Here is an 18,986-nt window from a genome sequence, read left to right on the forward strand (position 1 = left end):
AAAATCTGGGAGAAGTTAGATGACGAAGTTATTTGGTAATGGGAAGGACCAATTTAGCTTATGTGCGTTAAGGCAGCTGTCTGCAGTTAAGTGCAATAGGGTGTTCCACCCATACACAGTCAATAATGTAAGATCTTGTCCAGATGTAAAGCTGCAAATGTTGCATGTTACAATCTACTGCATCTTAACCTTCCACCAGCAATAAATTAAGCCATCCAATTGTATAGTACATCGAGTTACATCAAGTCTACAGCACAGAAATAGGCCATTCGGCCCAACTGGTCTATGCTGTTACAAATTGGATAGCCAGGTGGTGAAAGATAGAATACTAGAGCCTAGTCTTTAGTTGCTTCCAACCCTTTATTCATACAGCTCAACATTACACACCCTCCTATAAATGGATACAAGAGAGTCCCCAATTGATACCCGCCACCTGAACACAATTAACACTAATTGATATAAATCACATATATAAGAACATAAGAACATAAGAAATAGGAGCAGGAGTAGGCCAATCGGCCCCTCGAGCCTGCTCCGCCATTCAATAAGATCATGGCTGATCTGATCCTAACCTCAAATCTAAATTCATGTCCAATTTCCTGCCCGCTCCCCGTAACCCCTAATTCCCTTTACTTCTAGGAAACTGTCTATTTCTGTTTTAAATTTATTTAATGATGTAGCTTCCACAGCTTCCTGGGGCAGCAAATTCCACAGACCTACCACCCTCTGAGTGAAGAAGTTTCTCCTCATCTCAGTTTTGAAAGAGCAGCCCCTTATTCTAAGATTATGCCCCCTAGTTCTAGTTTCACCCATCCTTGGGAACATCCTTACCGCATCCACCCGATCAAGCCACTTCACAATCTTATATGTTTCAATAAGATCGCCTCTCATTCTTCTGAACTCCAATGAGTAGAGTCCCAATCTACTCAACCTCTCCTCATATGTCCACCCCCTCATCCCCGGGATTAACCGAGTGAACCTTCTTTGTACTGCCTCGAGAGCAAGTATGTCTTTTCTTAAGTATGGAGACCAAAACTGTATGCAGTATTCCAGGTGCGGTCTCACCAATACCTTATATAATTGCAGCAATACCTCCCTGTTTTTATATTCTATCCCCCTAGCAATAAAAGCCAACATTCCGTTGGCCTTCTTGATCACCTGCTGCACCTGCAAACTAACTTTTTGATTTTCTTGCACTAGGACCCCCAGATCCCTTTGTACTGCAGTACTTTCCAGTTTCTCGCCATTAAGATAATAACTTGCTCTCCGATTTTTCCTGCCAAAGTGTATAACCTCACATTTTCCAATATTGTATTGCATCTGCCAAATCTCCGCCCACTCACCCAGCCTGTCTATTTCCCCTTGTAGGTTTTTTATGTCCTCCTCACTCTCTACTTTCCCTCCCATCTGTGTATCATCTGCAAACTTTGATATGTTACACTTGGTCCCCTCCTCCAAATCGTTAATATAGATTGTAAAGAGTTGGGGACCCAGCACCGACCCCTGCGGAACACGACTGGCTACTGGTTGCCAGTCCGAGAATGTACCATTTATCCCAACTCTCTGCTTCCTGTTAGATAACCAGTCCTCCACCCATGCCAGAATATTACCCCCAATCCAGTGATTCTTTATCTTGAGCAATAATCTTTTATGTGGCACCTTGTCGAATGCCTTCTGGAAGTCTAAATACACTACGTCCACTGGTTCCCCTTTATCCACCCTGTACGTTATGTCCTCAAAGAACTCAAGCAAATTTGTCAGTCATGACTTCCCCTTCGTAAAGCCATGCTGACTTTGTCCTATTAAATTATGTTTATCCAAATGTTCCGCTACTGTCTCCTTAATAATAGACTCCAAAATTTTACCCACCACAGATGTTAGGCTACAATTAACAGATTCCTTTCTCTCTCTTTAAATAATTTTTTTAAAATTAAACTTTATATATACAATACAAACAAAACTTCAAAAATTAAAACTTCCATATTCTGTACAACTTATACTATTCAAAGCATTACATTGTGAGGCGACCCTTCTCCAGGACCCCTAATAATTTCTTCGTACATGTATTTCTTCAAGTAAAACTATCCGACAGTTGATGGCTTGAATCCACCCATTTAATTTTAGAGACTTCCTTCTCTCTAGCATTTGTTTCAAGCCAGCAAGGTCAATCTGTAATCTTTTCTCACTCACATTTTTCGTAGAGTGTACATTATCCCACAATGAACGATTGTCTACATAACATGCAATGGCTATACTGTCTTCAGTACTCCCATTGTAAAGGATGTCACGCAAGATATTTGCCAAATAGAATCCCACATCCATTGCGTCTACAACAGCCAGTGTTTCAGCAGCCAGAGTACTTTTAACAATCCTTTTTATTTTCTTTGCTTCCCAAGCTAAAGGACAACATTTCCCATTCTCACCCATAAGAAACACTATGAAACCAGCTGCACTAGAATACCCATCAGGAAGATTAGCATGTGAAGCATTGCCGAAGATAACTAGCTTCATTTCCTTTGGGTAACCTAAGGATGGGAACTTAAGTACACATTTATCTATATTTAATTATCATAATGTTTTATTTGCCCTTAAAACATTCTCTACTATGAGATGTTTCACTGAAGTACTTAACTCCAACACTTCAAAACTAGCATCTGGTCTAGTCTGAGTGCACAACCAGTTCAACTGACCAATCAAGCTTCGTAATTGCTCTGCCTCTTCTTTGGATATAATATCACCTTTTCTGTGGTGACCTGGCACAATTCACCGAGATGAGAGTAACACTCTCTAAATAGGACTGTTGATTTAAAATTACACCAGACCTACTCTGCTTAATATCTAAACCAATATATTTAAAAAGCCCCAAAGGCCTGACTCCCAATTTTAAATTCTACTCTAATCTTACTAATGACAAATTTCTCAAATTCCGCAGTGCCACCCCATAAGAAACCATCAACATGCATCATGAAGATGCCTTAAAATTTTCCGTTGTGGTACCGATAAAACATTGCGGGATCTGATTTTAGTTGAACACAACCTATTTTCAGCAAAACAGATCTCACCGAAAAATACCATATCCTGGAAGCATCATTCAGGCCATAGATGCATTTGTTCAGTTTCCATAGTTTTCCTTCCACATCTGCTGCCTCTTTAGGCGGTTCCAGAAACACGTCTCTCTGAAAAGTATCGCCCTGCAGAAATAGGGCTTTTATGTCAATTGACCTACAATCCCATGAATGTGTTACCAAAGGAGCCAAAAAGATTTTTAAGATTACCTTTCCAGCAGTGGGAGAATCCACTTGAACGTCTGTATCACCCAGTTTCTCTTCAAAACCTTGAACTACCAACCTCGCTTTAGCCTTATAAGCCCCATCTGCAAGGTATTTTCAGTACAAACCCATCTATGCGTCAAAGCTGGTTGGGCCTTATCTGTTACCTCAGAATAAATTGCTAATTCTTTCCAACTATCTAACTCCCTTTGCTTTGCCTCTCTGACTCGTTTATCATCAAGTTTATTGGCAGCCACCAAAACTTCACGATCATGAGGACTTCTGCTTCTAGTTCTGTTATGTGACTGTTCTGTGGTCTTTGTTTCATTGTCTGACCTAGTCAAGTTATGTCTTCTACTTCCACTTCTATGTCTGCAGGGACTACTACTGTTAGATCTCCCTCTTTCATCTCTAGTTTGCGATTATTTTCTGACATGAGATTCATATCTGGACTCCCTATCACTACTTGTACTCCACTTTTGTACTCTTCACTCTTTTACCCCATTCTGCCAATCCACGGACCTCACTGCATGGCCATCACCGTGAACATTGAACAAAAATTTTTTAAACTTACCAGTAGCTTTGCCTGCACGTCCCAAAATTGTTGCATCCCTCCATTCATTAGTCCCATCTGGAACATATGTCACCTGTGTACCCACTTTGGATAATTGTTCTGTGGATGTGATAGCTCTGTCATGTGTTTCTTGATCACTGACATTACCACTGTCCAGCCCTTGATCTACCTCAGGAACCTCATCAAAAAAATCATGAACATCTGAGGTATAAGGTGCCTCATTTACTTCTATCAACTGCTCAAGAGTCTGAGATTTTATAATTAATTCCAATTAATCGTGAGAAATGAACCTTAAAAGTTTGATCACCATGTTGGGCAAGTACTGTCTTACCATCACAAACTATTACCTTACTAGGGCCTTTCCATTCCCTATGACTCTCACTTTTATAGTATACCAAATCTCCTGAATTGAACTCTGTCTCAGATGGTCTAATACGATGCCTCAGTGCTCTACAAATTTTCTCTGCTACCTCAGCCTTGATAAAAGCCTGTTTCCCTGCATGCATAGCATTTAAATGCTCAGAAAAAATGGCACTAATTCTAGTACCTTCTAGAGCAGGAGGATTATCACAAAGAACAGAAGGTAATTTGGGATTGTGGCCATAGACTAGTTGGTAAGGACTATATCCTCCAACCATCTGAAGAGAATTCTTTGCATGAACTGCTAGGGCAGTTGACAATTTGTACACTGATCAGCCAAAATTTTATGCACCATTCTATCAATCACTGCATGATTCCTTTCACAAAGACCATTGCTAAATGGACTCTCAGGTGCTGTATTCATGACAATTATATCCATATTCTCACATATATCTCTGAACTCCACGTTAGCAAATTCACCTCCATTATCGGTCAAAAGCTTTGCTGGTATCCCAAGTCCAGTTCCTATCCATTTTTCCATAATTTTATCGAGAATAATCTTCTTCTCCTTACTATACATTAGTGCAGAAATTCTAAGTCTCGTAGCCAGGCCAATAAAATGTAAGATGAAAATATTTCTGTCATTGTCCCATACCGTTGGATCCATGGCAACTACCTCATTAAAGTCACGTGCTAACGGAACACTTACAATGGGACATGGGGGTGTCCGTCTATACTTCTTACAGATTTCACAGTTCTCACTAATCTCTTCTTTGAGCCTCTTATGTTCCTCATCAACTACACCTGCATCTTTTAGCAGGATTTTTAAACGTTGACAAGTAGGGTGGGCAAATTGTCTATGTAACTTTAAGACAATTTTTTTCTCTCTCTCTTACCCTTATCACCTGTTACCATTAATACTTGTATTACATTTTCGTGAGAAAAATTAGGTTTTATTAAGGGGATACAATAATGCACTGACTGGGTAAACTGCAAATCAACCGATTTCCCAAAAATGATTGCCTCATCGTGTTCCATGTTAAGTTTCATTTTTGCCTTTTTCATGGAAGGTTTTCCCAAAAGCATAGGTATCTCAGTAGAAAGTACACCTGTACTTATAAAATGGCATACTCCAGCTATCTTACATGGAATTGCCACTCTCTTGAGTGACTTCAAGGTGTTGTCATCTCCAAACCTAAAACAGGTAGAACTTTTATATTCCTTAACCTTGCTTCGATCCTCACCACTTAGTGAATCAAGATTACATTTTAACCAATCTACCCCGCATACAGTTGAAGTACATGCACTATCCAAAACCGCACAATTAAAGGAATCTGCGACTTATACATTCATCACAGGATTAAAACTCCTTGTGACCAGTATAACTTGTTCAGATTCATCATTATCTTTATTCACTTCCTCAGAACTACTTGCTTCATGCGTCATTTCAAAGACCTTTCGTCTTCATTCTGGGCAATTCGCCTCATAATGATACTTAGAGTCACATCTGAAGCATTTACTGATTTTTCCTTGGGCATTCCTGGGATTCATTCACCCATTATTACTGTCTCAATTTTGCTTTCTGTTGATATAACTGAATTTGCTCTACCTGCTTTCATCACCAATCTGACTGTCTTTAATCCTTCTGTCATACTGACGCCTCTTGAAAATTTTGAAACCTGGTCTGGCGCCTGCGTTTAGTATCTGGAACACTTCGAAACCTGGTAACTAACGAATCTTCCATTCTTTGTATCACAGCGGAAGACCCCATTTGTTCCATGAAGGCTGAAAGGAATGATTATTTCCCCAGGAACTTTTTTAAGGCAGCAGCCATTTGGTCCAACAGAGTTTCCTTTTCCGAGAACTGGACGCTAGTTAGGACCAGTTGCCTGTCCATATGAGATACCTTAGCACAATCTAGTAATTTAAACGCTAGTACCGATCCAGAGATTCCCAATTTTTTGTCAACCTTTCGTACAATTTGTTAAAGTCCATGATATACTCTTCCATTGAATGACTGTCCGTTTGCCGAAATCTATCAAATGCTGACCAGGCCTCGTAGGCACTTAACAGGTCATCTTTCTTGTAGATTCGATCCAGAAATTCTATTAGAAAGGTAAAACCTTCATCATTATCCAATAGATCTGCATCTATCTCAGAAAATACCTTACTTCTGATGTTACTTCTTTCAGGAAGTGACAATGCCAAGGCCATGCCTTGTTTTCTCTTTGGCAGAGTAGTAACCCGGGTCCACATATCAACCTCATTCTTCCATTGGTCATACGGTTCAAACTCCGAGAACATCGGAGGGAAATCGTACCTCGACGATTTAAACTTGCTTTCTTTCATTTTCCACAATGGTCACGAGGCTTTCAAGTTTTTCTTCTTTATGTCCAAAAAAAATTGTAGTTTCTAACCTCCACCTTCAGGCAACCATCCTCTGCTATCATGGTATAAATTGAATAGTCAGGTGGTGAAGGATAGAATACCAGAGCCTGGTCTTTAGTTGCTTCCAAGCCTTTATCCATAAAGCTCAACATTACACACCCTCCTATAAATGGATACAAGAGAGTCCCCAATTGATACCCACCACCTGAACACAATTAGCACTAATTGATTTAAATCACATATATACAATTAACACATGCCAGTTTGTGCTCCACACAAGCCTCCTCCCACCCCTCTTCATCTAGCCCTATTAGCATACCCTTCTATTCCTTTCTCCCTCGTGTGCTTATCTAGCTTCCCTTTAAATGCATCTACGCTATTTGCCTCAACTACTCCTTGTGGTAGCACATTCCACATTCTTACCACTCTTTGGGAAAGAAGTTTCTCCTGAATTCCTTATTGGATTTATTAATGACTACCTTATATCTATGACCTCTAGTTTTGGACTACCCCACAAACCCAGGACCTCTACCACCTAGAAGGACAAGGGCAGCAGGCACATGGGAACAACACCACCTGCACGTTCCCCTCCAAGTCACACACCATCCTGATTTGGAAATATATCGCCGTTCCTTCATTGTCACTGAGTCAAAATCCTGGAACTCCCTTCCGAACAGCACTGTGGGAGAACCTTCACCAAACGAACTTCAGCGGTTCAAGAAGGTGGCTCACCACCACCTTCTCAAGGGCAATTAGGGATGGGCAATGAATGCTGGCCTCGCCAGCGATGCCCACATCCCATGAACGAATAAAAAAAAAGTGGAAACATTTTCTCTACATCCACCCTATCAAACCCTTTCATTATCTTAAAGGCCACTATCAGGTCAGCCCTCATCTTTTTCTCTAGAGAAAAGAGCCCCAGCCTGTTCAGCCTTTCCTGATAAGTATAACCTCTCAGTTCTAGTATCATTCTTGTAAATCTTTTTTGCACCTTCTCCAATGCCTCTACAATATTAGAAATGTGCACAGTACTCCAAGTGTGGTCTAACCAAGGTTCTATACAAGTTTAACATTACTTCTCTATGCAAGTTTAACATAACTTCTCTATACAGAGGAAATAGTTTCTTTCTATCTACCCTCCTTTAATCATCTTAAACACCTCAATTAGATCACCCATTAATCTTCTATACTCAAGGGACATTTGATATATTTTTGCTGGGACACAGTTCCACAGGAGCTGGCCGGCTGCCCTCTGGTGCCAATCCTGAGTGGTTGTGCACCAGTTCTGAGACTTAAGTAAATTCGGTCCCACGGACTGCTCCGTGTCACGTGCCAGGAGTGCATGTTGCAACATTGCGCGCTCCCGACAAATGATTTTCCATCTGTGGAAAGTAGTGATGCGTCAGAATTTACATCTGTATTTTGAAGGGCATTGGGACGTTGTTCTACGTTAAACGTAAGAACATACAAAAATGACAGGCAGTAAAAGACCAGCTGGTCCATCAAGCCTGCCGCACACTCATGATCTGGAGCATCACGACTAGACACTTAATCTCCTGGGAGAGGAAAAATAAAACAGAGAAAAACCCAGGGCCAATAAGGGGGAAAAATCTCTGGAAAATTCCTCTCTCTGACTCTCTCAAGTGATCGAAACCAGTCCAGGAGATGATGCCACGATATAAATGCTATTAGATAGTGATGATATGGGAAATGGGGGATCAGAGTACATAGCTCCAGTGGAAGAGCTAACACTGGCACAAGGAATGATGGGCTAAATGGCCTCTTTTATAAAACAAAACCAAAATAAACAGGTCATTCAGCCCAACCTGACTATGCGGGCATTTATGCTCTACACGAGCCTCCTCACACCCCCCTTCATCTAACCCTATCAGCGTATCCTTCTATTCCTTTCTCCCTCGTGTGCTTATCTAACTTCCCCTTAAATTTGCTGACACTGGAAATCTGAAATAAAAACAGAAAATGCCAGAAACATTCAGCTGGTCAGGCAACATCTGTAGAGAGAGAAACAGAGTCAACGCCTCAGGTCAATGACCCTTCATCAGAACTGGACAGAAAATGAGTCATCGACCTGAAACGCCAACTCTGCCTCTCTCTTTCCACATTGATTGAAAGTAACCAAATTCACTGCTATAATAAACAGAAGCAAGCACTTTTCCTATGTAAATGAAGGTGACATGTAATGCTTCTGTCAGTAAAGGCCTAAAATTGTAATTACATAGAATTACTACAGCTCAGAAACAGGCCATTCGGCCCAACTGGTCTATGCCGGCATTTATGCTCCACATGAGCCTCCTCGCACCCCTCTTCATCTAACCCTATCAGCATATTCTTCCATTCCTTTCTCCCTTAAATGCATCAATGAAAAAGAGACATGTGAGAACATGTTTTAGTGCATTACATAAAACTAACGAGAAATTGCAACATGGAAACAGGCCATTTGGCCCCACCTGTCTGTATTGGGGCTCATCCTCCACATAAACATTAGTCCTATTCCCACATGTCTGCCCTAATCCTACATCGCTTTCTTCCCCCTTTCATATCCAACCCATTCTTAAATGTTAACGTGGTCTCTGCTTCAATTATTAACTTTATAGTGCACTCCGCAGCCTCACAACCCTCTATGTATAAAAAGGTTCCTCTTGCTCTCTGCTCCAAATCTCTTACATTTAATCTTATAACTATGTCACCTCAATCCAGACCAATTAGCCACTGGAAACAGTCTGTTTCTATCTACCCAGTCTTATCCCTTCATAATTTTAAACACCTCTATCAAGTCACCCCATAATGTCTCTTCTAATGAAAACCGCCCCAATATTTCAAGTCTTTCTCCATTTCTTCATTCTAGGCAGCATTCTAGTGCATCCGCACTGTACCCTCTCTAACGCCTCAACATCCAAATTGTACGCAGTACTCCACCTGTGGTCTTACTAAGGTTTTATTTGGATACTAAGGGAATCGAAGGATACGGGGATAGGGCGGGAAAGTGGAACTGAGCTAGAAGATCAGCCATGATCTTATTGAATGGCATAGCAGGCAAGAGGGGCCGTATGGCCTACTCCTGCTCCTAGTTCTTATGTTCTTGTGCTCTTATGGCCTTGTCCCTCCATTTGTCTATAACCTCCTTGGTCCTCAGAGTCACACACAGAAGCGATCACTATCTCAGAGAATATCAGGAAGGATGACAACAAGACAGCTAGCGAGAATAAAGGCACTCTAGCCCAAAGACATGGGATTCAGGGTGCACACTGCACTCGTGAGGATCCTTTATCCCCTACAAGGCAAGCTCTAGATCAAGAAAGTTTCATAGAAATTGAAGGGTCTACCACCAAAGATCAGGGGATACATTAGCCAAAATGACAATTTTAAATAGTTCCACACTCGTGTAATGAGTGTAAATAGGATATTTAATCACTTGGAATGGTGCAACTGAACTAGCTCTGAAGCTTCTATATGCATGGAGCACTTCCATACCATAGAGGAATAAAAAATTGTAACTGGCCTTTAACTGACTCCCAATCCACAAGGCAGTTATTGTTACTCATCGAAATGGGAAAATGTGACTACATCTGTGTATGAGATAAATTGCATCATATAAATTAAATCTGGAACATTTCCCAGGAAGGAAGTGAAGCATTCTTTCTTCATTTGTAGTCCAAAATAACATGTACATGGAAACTGCATATTTGTTAAGGCTTGACGTAATAAAGTTTTGCAGTGTTAAAGGAAAACCACAAAGAAACATTCATGTAAATTAAGTAAAAGTTTTACTTTATTTTTTAAAAATGACTGCTGTCAATAGTAACTAACGAAACAAATACCTCTAAAACAAAAATCACATGTTAAATCTACTTTAGTTTCATTTTGGTCGGAGAGAGCTGTAATTAGCACATGATCCGGGAAGATCACGAGGAGAAAAACAAAATGAAATGACCCTGAAATAAAAACTATACATTACATATGTATTTTATTAATGTTGAGGTCTGATGCTGTAATCAGATTTATTAATCCAATCAATCCAAGATGATTGAGTGGAGCTGTTCCATTTATACTGCTTTGCTGTTGCACTTTTTAAAAAATTAAATAACCTAGACATCCCTGCCAACGCTGAGGCCATATGAGGCAAAACAAGAGACTGAGGAGGGGGAGTCGAGGTCACTGAGGGACATTTATGGCATGAAAGTATGGAGGGCTGAACAATAAAGGCAAGGAAGACCCAGGTGAACAGTCTAAACACCAGAAATGGAGCACGCACCAATCCCTAGGTCCCTGAAAGAGGGGAGATCCTTGGGAAGAAAAATAGTTGGAGATTTATAATAGTACTTGGGAAAGTTTACGAATAATTTTAGCTGGATTGTTCAATTGTTTACATCTTTCTTATGCCACAAAGAGGTTTGTTTGCAATCAAGATAGTCACTCAAAACTCTTGAAAAATTGTTTTCACACATTTAATTGGCCAGTTTTGTAGTGTTTGCTCATTGTTCATTGGACTGAGCCTTTAAAGGAATTTTTTTTTTTACAGACAGAGGTTGGAATTTATTAGATGGATGGGGAGTAAATTCCCCTCCAAAGACCCATCTGAAATTAGGCAGGATCACAGAGGAGAATGTTGGAGAATGTTCGAAAATTCGGGTAATGAGGTCGACCGCTACCTCAACGCCCAGAATGGGATTTTCCACCCCCACCAGGACCACTGGCTGCTCCTACCCTGCCTGCTATTTACAGGTCCAAGTCCTTGGCTGATTTTCCTTGTTTGCATCCCAGTTACCACCACTTCCCAGGGCCACCATGTGGAAGGTGGTGATAAAGGCCCAGAGTACCCTTAGTGGAAAGAATAGGGTCTTATAGCAATCTCCTCTCCCTCCAGTTAGCCCCAAAGACTTACTTGCTGAAGGGCTCGGCTGAGGCTGAGGGAGGCGCAAATCCAATCTTCAGGGCATTTATGTCCCTTAATGGTCCCTCGTACCTTTTCTGGTGCTGCTGTGGCATCTTCATGGCAGCGGGAATACCACCAGAACCCCACTCTGCATACATAATGAGTCCCAACCCAGGAATATACGTTGGATATGGAGAGGTGGGTGGAAATCCCACTCCACTCCGAATGGGAGAATACTGCTTTCCTTTTAACAAACAATGCGAGTGATTTTAACCCTACCCACCGGCCGGTAGACAATTAAAATGTCCTGAGTTACTTACCCACCCTGGATCCACCAAGAACTGCTATCCACGATTTAAACCTGCTCTCCTTGGCAGGCGGCAAGGACACCTGCCCAAGCAATCGGGACCCGACTGCAATTTTAACTCCGGCCTGAACAGGGAAGCAGCTGCGGCTTTCCCACCAGGCTAACCCAGTACAGAAGAGGATCAGCTCAAGAAGAGGGGCCAGGAGGAGCAGGAGTGCTTCTCTGGGCACCAGAGGGAAAACTTAGGCCTCAGATGCCTGGGAAACACCCCCTTCCCGAATGCGAGACCCCTGTGAGATGCCCCCGGAGCTTGATCCCCCACTTACCTTATGATGGCCGCCCAATTTTCCGCAAATGGCAGCCGCTTCTGGGCGAGAAGTGGACTGGTGGCATGTTACTCACCTTGTCACCCATTTGCCCAAAACTCACTTGAAGTTAAAATCAGAGCCATTATGTCAGGTGCATTATGCTATTATTAAAGGGCTTAAAGGGTTAAATTATGAAGACTGGTTTCATAAACTTGGTTTGTATTGCCTTGAGTTTAGATGGTTGAGGGGTGACCTAATCGACGTCTTTAAAATGATAAAGGTATTTTATAGGGTAGTTACAAAGAAACTATTTCCTCTGGTGGGGAATCCAGAACAAAATGACACAGTCTTAAAATTAGAGCTAGGCCATTAAGCCACTAGGAGTGAAATCAGGAAGCACTTTTTCACACAAAGGGTAGTGGAAATCTGAAACTCGCTCCCCAAAAGGCTGTGGATGCTGGGTCAATTGAAATTTTCAAGACTGTGTTTTTTGTTAGGTGAGGGTATCAAAGGATATAGAGCAAAGGCAGGTAAATGGAGTTGAGGTACACATCAGCCATGAATTGAATGGCTTGAGGCTCGAGGGGCTGAATGGCCTACTCTTGTTCCCATGTTCCTGTGTTCCTGAGGGGTAATTGTCAATCCTGTAACATACTATTCCATTCATGCCAAACATCAGGCTGTAGATTTTGGTTCATAGGAGACTCAGTCTGCTTATGCTGTGAACATAAAAGGTTAGGAGGAAACCTAAATCACAACGGCAAATATTCTTGTAAATTATAAGATTATGAAGTAGAACAAAAGGACCCATTTTCTTAATGAGGCAATCATTGCCAACAGCATTTGTGGTGTAAGGTTTTATTTTGGATGTTGCTCTCCAATTTTTGCATTCAACCACTCATGGGACATATGACTTTTTCTCTTCGGCACTCCCATAGTGGAATTTGAGTGTGGCAGGTGTCTGGCACAAGGCAAAGGACCAGTTTAGGAGATTGATGAAGATGAACTTAATAGATTGTTGCACAGTTGTTCATATAGATAAAATATTTTATGAAACATGGTTGAGGATATAAAATCAATTTTGGCAGCAAAGGAGAATTATCAGTGGTAAGCAACAAAAGTTTTATACACACCATTCATGTTGGAACTTTTGATTTGCACATGTACAATAGTGGAATCTCAGAGCAGCACCTGAAACCTGTGTTGTGGAGCGGTGCGAAGAAAGGAGCAGACAGGAGGTAAGTGAATGTTCAACTAAAAAAATAGAAAAAGAAAATGAGAGTGTATTCATGGCAATTCAACAGGGTAAGTGATGAAGTTGTCGGAAAGAAAAAATAATTTTAAAAATGGCACAATGAATGCCACTTGTTCCATTAAACCAGTTATTTCACTGTCCAGGTACAATCTGCTCTATGTGAATTCTACCCAATCTGCTGAGGAAAGATTTTGCAAAGTTTCTCTGTGCAATCCTTCACAAGCCTCCCTGCAATCCAATGGGAACAATCCCTGTCTCTAATGAACTACTAACTATATAATCCAGGAGCTCACTGAATATATCTCTCATTTCTTTGAACACTCTGGGGTGAATGTCATCTGGCACAGTAGCCCTACCAGATTTGAGACTCCTCATTCTTCCCTGGATTTTATCTGCATCCACTTAGACATTCCCAACTTTAGTGTTATCTGTTCTTTGTATTAATGGTAACTGTACATTGTTTCTGGAGTGAAGACTGATGCAAAGTAGCCATTTAAAACCTCCATCATGTCCTGGGAGTTTACCAGAGTTTGCCCTGCAGTATCCTTTAATAGACCTATGGAGTCTTTTATTACCTTCTGAGTCCTAACATAGTTAAAAAGACTTTGCTATTGCTACCACAGTTATCCACAATCTTCTTTTCATCTGACCTTTTGACTGTTCCAATGGCAGCTTTTGTTGCCTTTAGCTGAGCCCTGGTATCCTGAGAGTTCATTTTCTTTTAACTTGTAAAAATATTTTTGTTTTAAGTCTGATTCATCCTTGCACATGACCAGTTAGCCACTTAAGTTTTGTTTTATCACGTGCCCTTCTTTTCACCCTAGCGACAAGGCTTCTTTTTGTCTTAAAATAGTTTTAAAGGCTTCCCATTTTTCATCAGCATTAGTAATACCCCTGCCTAGTAGGATTGCCTAATCTACTTGTTTCAAATCCTCTGTCATTTTTTTTGAACTAGTCGTCTTGAAATACAGAACTAGAATGAAATTGTCAGTACCTTTTTTTTGGTTGATCAAACTCCAATAAGCAAAATACTGTGGATGCTGGAAATCTGAAATAAAAACAGAAAATGCCAGATTTGCTCAGCAAGTCAGGCAGCATCTGTGGAGAAAGAAACAGAGTTAACGTTTCAGGTCGATGACCCTTTGACAGAACTGGAAAAAGTTGAAGATTAAACAGTTTTTAAGCAAGTACAGAGCCAGGGAAAGAGAGGGAGGAAGGGGAGGGGAGGAAAGAACAAAAGGGAAGGTCTGTGATATGGTGGAGGGCAGGAGTAATTAAATGACAAAAGGGATGATGATGCAAGGCAAGGAGGGTGGTAATGGGACATGTAAAGAAACAAAAAATGGGTCTAGAGGAGCTGAAAATGGCAACAGCAGAACCATTACCAGCACTCGCTAGCCAAAAAAAGGGAAGCAGTGGTTATGATCTGAAGTTATTGAAATCAATGTTGAGTCCAGAAGGTTGTAATGTGCCTAATCGAAAGACGAGGTGCTGTTCCTCAAGCTTCCATTGAGCTTCATTAGAACAGTGTAAGACGCCGTAGACAGGGAGGTCAAAGTGGGACTGGGTTGGGGAATTAAAATGGCAAGCGACCAGCTGGTCAGGGTCACGCTTGCGGACTGAGTGGAGGTGTTCAGCAAAGCGATCACCCAATCTGCGTTTGGTCTCCCCAACAAAGGGGAGACCGCATTGTGAGCAGCGAATACAGTATACGAAATTGAAAGAAGTACAAGTAAATCGCTGTTTCACCTGGAAGGAGTGTTTGGGGCCCTGGACGGTGAGAAGGGAGAAGGTGAAAGGGCAAGTATTGCATCTCCTGCGCTCACACTAGAAGGTGCTGCGGGGAGGAGAGCGGGTATCAGGGGTGATGGAAGAGTGGACTAGGGTGTCGCGGAGGGAGCAGTCCCTTCAGAATACTGAAAGGGGAAGGGAGGGGAGGATGCCAATCTAATTTTATTGTGGTCACTGTTACCCAGGTGCTCCCCACATGGAAGTCTGATACTTCATTAGGATGATTGCTAAAAATTAGATCAAATAATCGACTATCCTTAGTTTCCTCACTAACATGTTGTGTTAGGAAAAAGTCATTTATGATATCAACAAATCCTTTGGCTGATTTGCTTTCTGCACTAGATGGTTCAGGGATATAGAACAGGGATATAGAAAATGTACTAGCAGGCAGAGAGTGAAACAGGAGAATGAGTCAGGAATAAAGCAGATGGAACAGGATAAACAAAGTCTGGTGGTGTAACAGGAATTAGTGATAAAGGTCACTGAATAAATAAATACAGGCTCCACAACTCAGTGATAATATAAAACCAGAGCGGAGGATTGGGGGCATTTTTAGATTATACTGTTATACTTTATCTAAGGTTCACATAGCCTATTCCAATGATAGTGCCAGGAATGAAAGATGATCCAAAATTCGTGTTTAAGTGCAAGGAAAAGTGTTTGTTTCCTACATTACAACAGTGACTGCACTTCAAAAGTACTTCATTGGCTGTAAAACACTTGTGGCCTGAGGTTGTGAAAGGCGCTATATAAATGCAATTTTTTCTTTCTTTTCTTTGTGGTAATCAATCTTTAATCAGCACTCCTCAGGAGGGATCCCACAATCTCCAAAAGCAATCCAGCAGCATGGAGGTGCACAGATGCCAAAGATTGAGAAATCAGAAACAGATTAAAGGAACTTCATTGAACCATAGAAGTTTGCAGCACAGAAGCACAGAAGGAGATCATTCATCCCATGGAGTCTGTGCCAGCTCTTTGCTAGAACAATCCAAAACTGTGCTGTTCTCTTTTCCTACAGGCCTGTACCTTCCTCTGCTTCAAGGTAAAGGAAAAAGTGGTGCAGTACTTCATTTAAGGAGACCTTCACTCACCAGAAACCCTGAGGCAGCAGTGGAAACCAGGTAATTTAAAAGAGAAGCACTAAACTGAGGAAAATTTAGAAGGGGAGCAACAGGAAGAAGTAAAGATAAAGAGGGAGCACCAGAGAGAAGTATCAAAAGAGAAGCAATCAAGAAAAATATAATTAGGATGAAGCCTATGAGACATGTTTGCTAAGGAGTGTTTAGTCACAAGAAAGTCAGATATAATGGATGGGAAGAGATGTAAAATTTTTCTTTTGATCAAAAAGCTTAAGTAAAGGGCTACGGTCTCGGAGAGGGGAGTACACTAACTAATTGGGCAGACAAAAGTGAGTTTTTAAAATTCATGCATGGGATGTGGGCTTTGCTCGCAAGGCCAGCATATATTACCCATCCCTAATTGCCCTTGAGAAGGTGATGGTGAGCCGCCTTCTTGAACCGCTGCAGTCCGTGTGGTGAAGATTCTCCCACAGTGCTGTTAGGAAGGGAGTTCCAGGATTTTGACCCAGCAACAATGAAGGAACGGCGATATATTTCCAAGTCGGGATGGTGTGTGACTTGGAGGAGAACGTGCAGGTGGTGTTGTTCCCTTACGCCTGCTGCCCTTGTCCTTCTAGGTGGTAGAGGTCAATGGTTTGGGAGGTGCTGTCGAAGAAGTCTTGGCAAGTTGCTGCAGTGCATTTTGTAGATGGAACACACTGCAGCCACGGTGCGCCAGTGGTGGAGGGAGTGAATGTTTAAGGTGGTGGATGGGGTGCCAATCAAGTGGGCTGCTTTGTCCTGGATGGTGTCGAGCTTCTTGAGTGTTGTTGGAGCTGCACTCATCCAGGCAAGTGGAGAGTATTCCATCACACTCCTGACTTGTGCCTTGTAGATGGTGGAAAGGCTTTGGGGAGTCAGGAGGTGAGTCACTCGCCACAGAGTACCCAGCCTCTGACCTGCTCTTGTAGCCACACTATTTGGTTATTGAGAGTGAGATGTCCAGCTCAGTGGGACTGCCCTTGCTTGGTTCCACTCTTGTCTATCAAATCGTAGCCAAAACAGTGGAAACTGGGTGGCGCCAGTTAAAAAGGAGCGGGTCAATTGCCCTCTCCATTCCTGCACCACAGAGATTTTAACGACGCTATATTTCTGGGGTAGAAATTGTTATGTGTTCCCGTTTTCCGGACGTAACACAGGTGCAAAACATACCAATTTAGCAGTGGGATGGACTGCGCCCAATCTGCTCATGCACTGGACCCACTGCGAAATTCGTGAGGCCCTTTTAGGTGTCCTGGCAGATGCCTAAAACAGGCGTTAGGCCCTTTAAATATGTAAATTACAGGCCTAACGCCTGTTGAAGGCCCCTTTTTAAAATTTGTCGACGATGAGCGGGTCAGGAGTCAGGCCTGCTCTGCTCAGGATTCTTCTGCGGCCCCCCCACCATAGCTCCTAACGACAGGCAGGTGGAATTCTTTTTTAAAGTTAATAGCTGGAGCTGGGCTATAATGAGCAATTTGAAGTTTATAAAAAGCACCTGATCTGTTGTCACCCATAATCTTCCAGGGCAGACATGTTATTGTGCACCATAACCAGGCAGTGATTTACCTTTCCGGTTGTCACCTTTTAATCTTTCTTTCTTTAGCTCATTCTTCTCATTAAGCTTTCTTTTTTTCACCCTGAGCTAATTTGCTTCCAATGGTTTTGTTCTCTTTCTCTGTCTGCTATCTCTTGGTTCTCACTTTGGCTGATCCTTTCCCTGGTTGATCTCCTTCTCTGCTTCTTTCTAATTTCTGACAAGATTCTCCTTTCTCTAACACATGTGCCGCTGGCCTGCTTCTGCACAGGAAACATCAATCTCAGTGTTTTGCAGACTAGCAGTACAGATGAACCAGAACTGCTCCAGTGACTTGGTGTTTTCTTTCTTCATCGCACTGTGCATTTGTTCACATGCAGGATGCTCTTGGCCAGTCTGACAATTCAAATATATGTTGTGGCAAATCTTTGAATCAAGCGACGTGGTCAGCTGAGTGCATTCTGTAACCAAAAAGCGAGCACCAAGCCCATAAGCATCCACACTGACCCAAAGCACTCTTTCATACTATGTTCCCACAGAACTCTTGCCTCCACCCTCCTCAATCCGTATCTATCTTGTTACCTTTGGCTGTGCACACAATGCGTCATTCACCACCATCAGTGTCAATCAAATTATGTCACTCAAGATGCTCAGGGCAGACCCACATAGTATATGGTTTGTCTAGTATATGGTACATGGTGTATGTCTGGCTATGCCCATGAGGTAAAGCAATGCTTCTTCAGGTGAGAAGCTGTTTCTAGGCTGGATGAAATTGTGAAGCAGGCTGGATTCAGCTCCAGGGATAGGAATTGGATACCAGAGGTTAAGCATTGCTGATAGAGGAGGAGGGGGAGAGAACAATATGCACCTAAGGGATGGATTTGTGTCAAAAATGGAGGACCTGCAGGAAGGATAAGCCTGGGGATGATGCAGAATGAATAAGCTTTACTATTGGGAATAAATGTCACTGAAGAGCCAGAAGACATGTTTTTCATACCGCGATAAATAATAACCTGATTTTATGGTAATATGTCATTACTACTTTAAGAATGTTACCATTTTAGATTTTTCAGTTTAATTAAATAATACTGTGAACAAATGTTTATTCCTTTTGTAATCTTCAAATTCATTTTTGTACTGTTAAATAAAAATGTTATTATTCCATAATGTGCTAAGGGGAAAGGTTATCGCCAAGGTATAAAAATT

General features: G+C 41.8%; 1 long non-coding RNA gene across 1 annotated transcript in view; it reads left to right on the top strand.

The window, feature by feature from the left end:
* LOC137334608 (uncharacterized) overlaps window positions 1-18,986 on the top strand; it is a 76,041-nt gene that overhangs the window by 52,037 nt on the left and 5,018 nt on the right. Inside the window, exon 4 of the long non-coding RNA XR_010966187.1 lies at window positions 16,165-16,267. This is a non-coding gene — a long non-coding RNA (uncharacterized lncRNA). The remainder of the gene's footprint in view (window positions 1-16,164; window positions 16,268-18,986) is intronic.

Source organism: Heptranchias perlo, chromosome 18 (genome assembly GCF_035084215.1).
Source record: "Heptranchias perlo isolate sHepPer1 chromosome 18, sHepPer1.hap1, whole genome shotgun sequence".
In the NCBI taxonomy this organism is placed as follows: Eukaryota; Metazoa; Chordata; class Chondrichthyes; order Hexanchiformes; family Hexanchidae; genus Heptranchias; species Heptranchias perlo.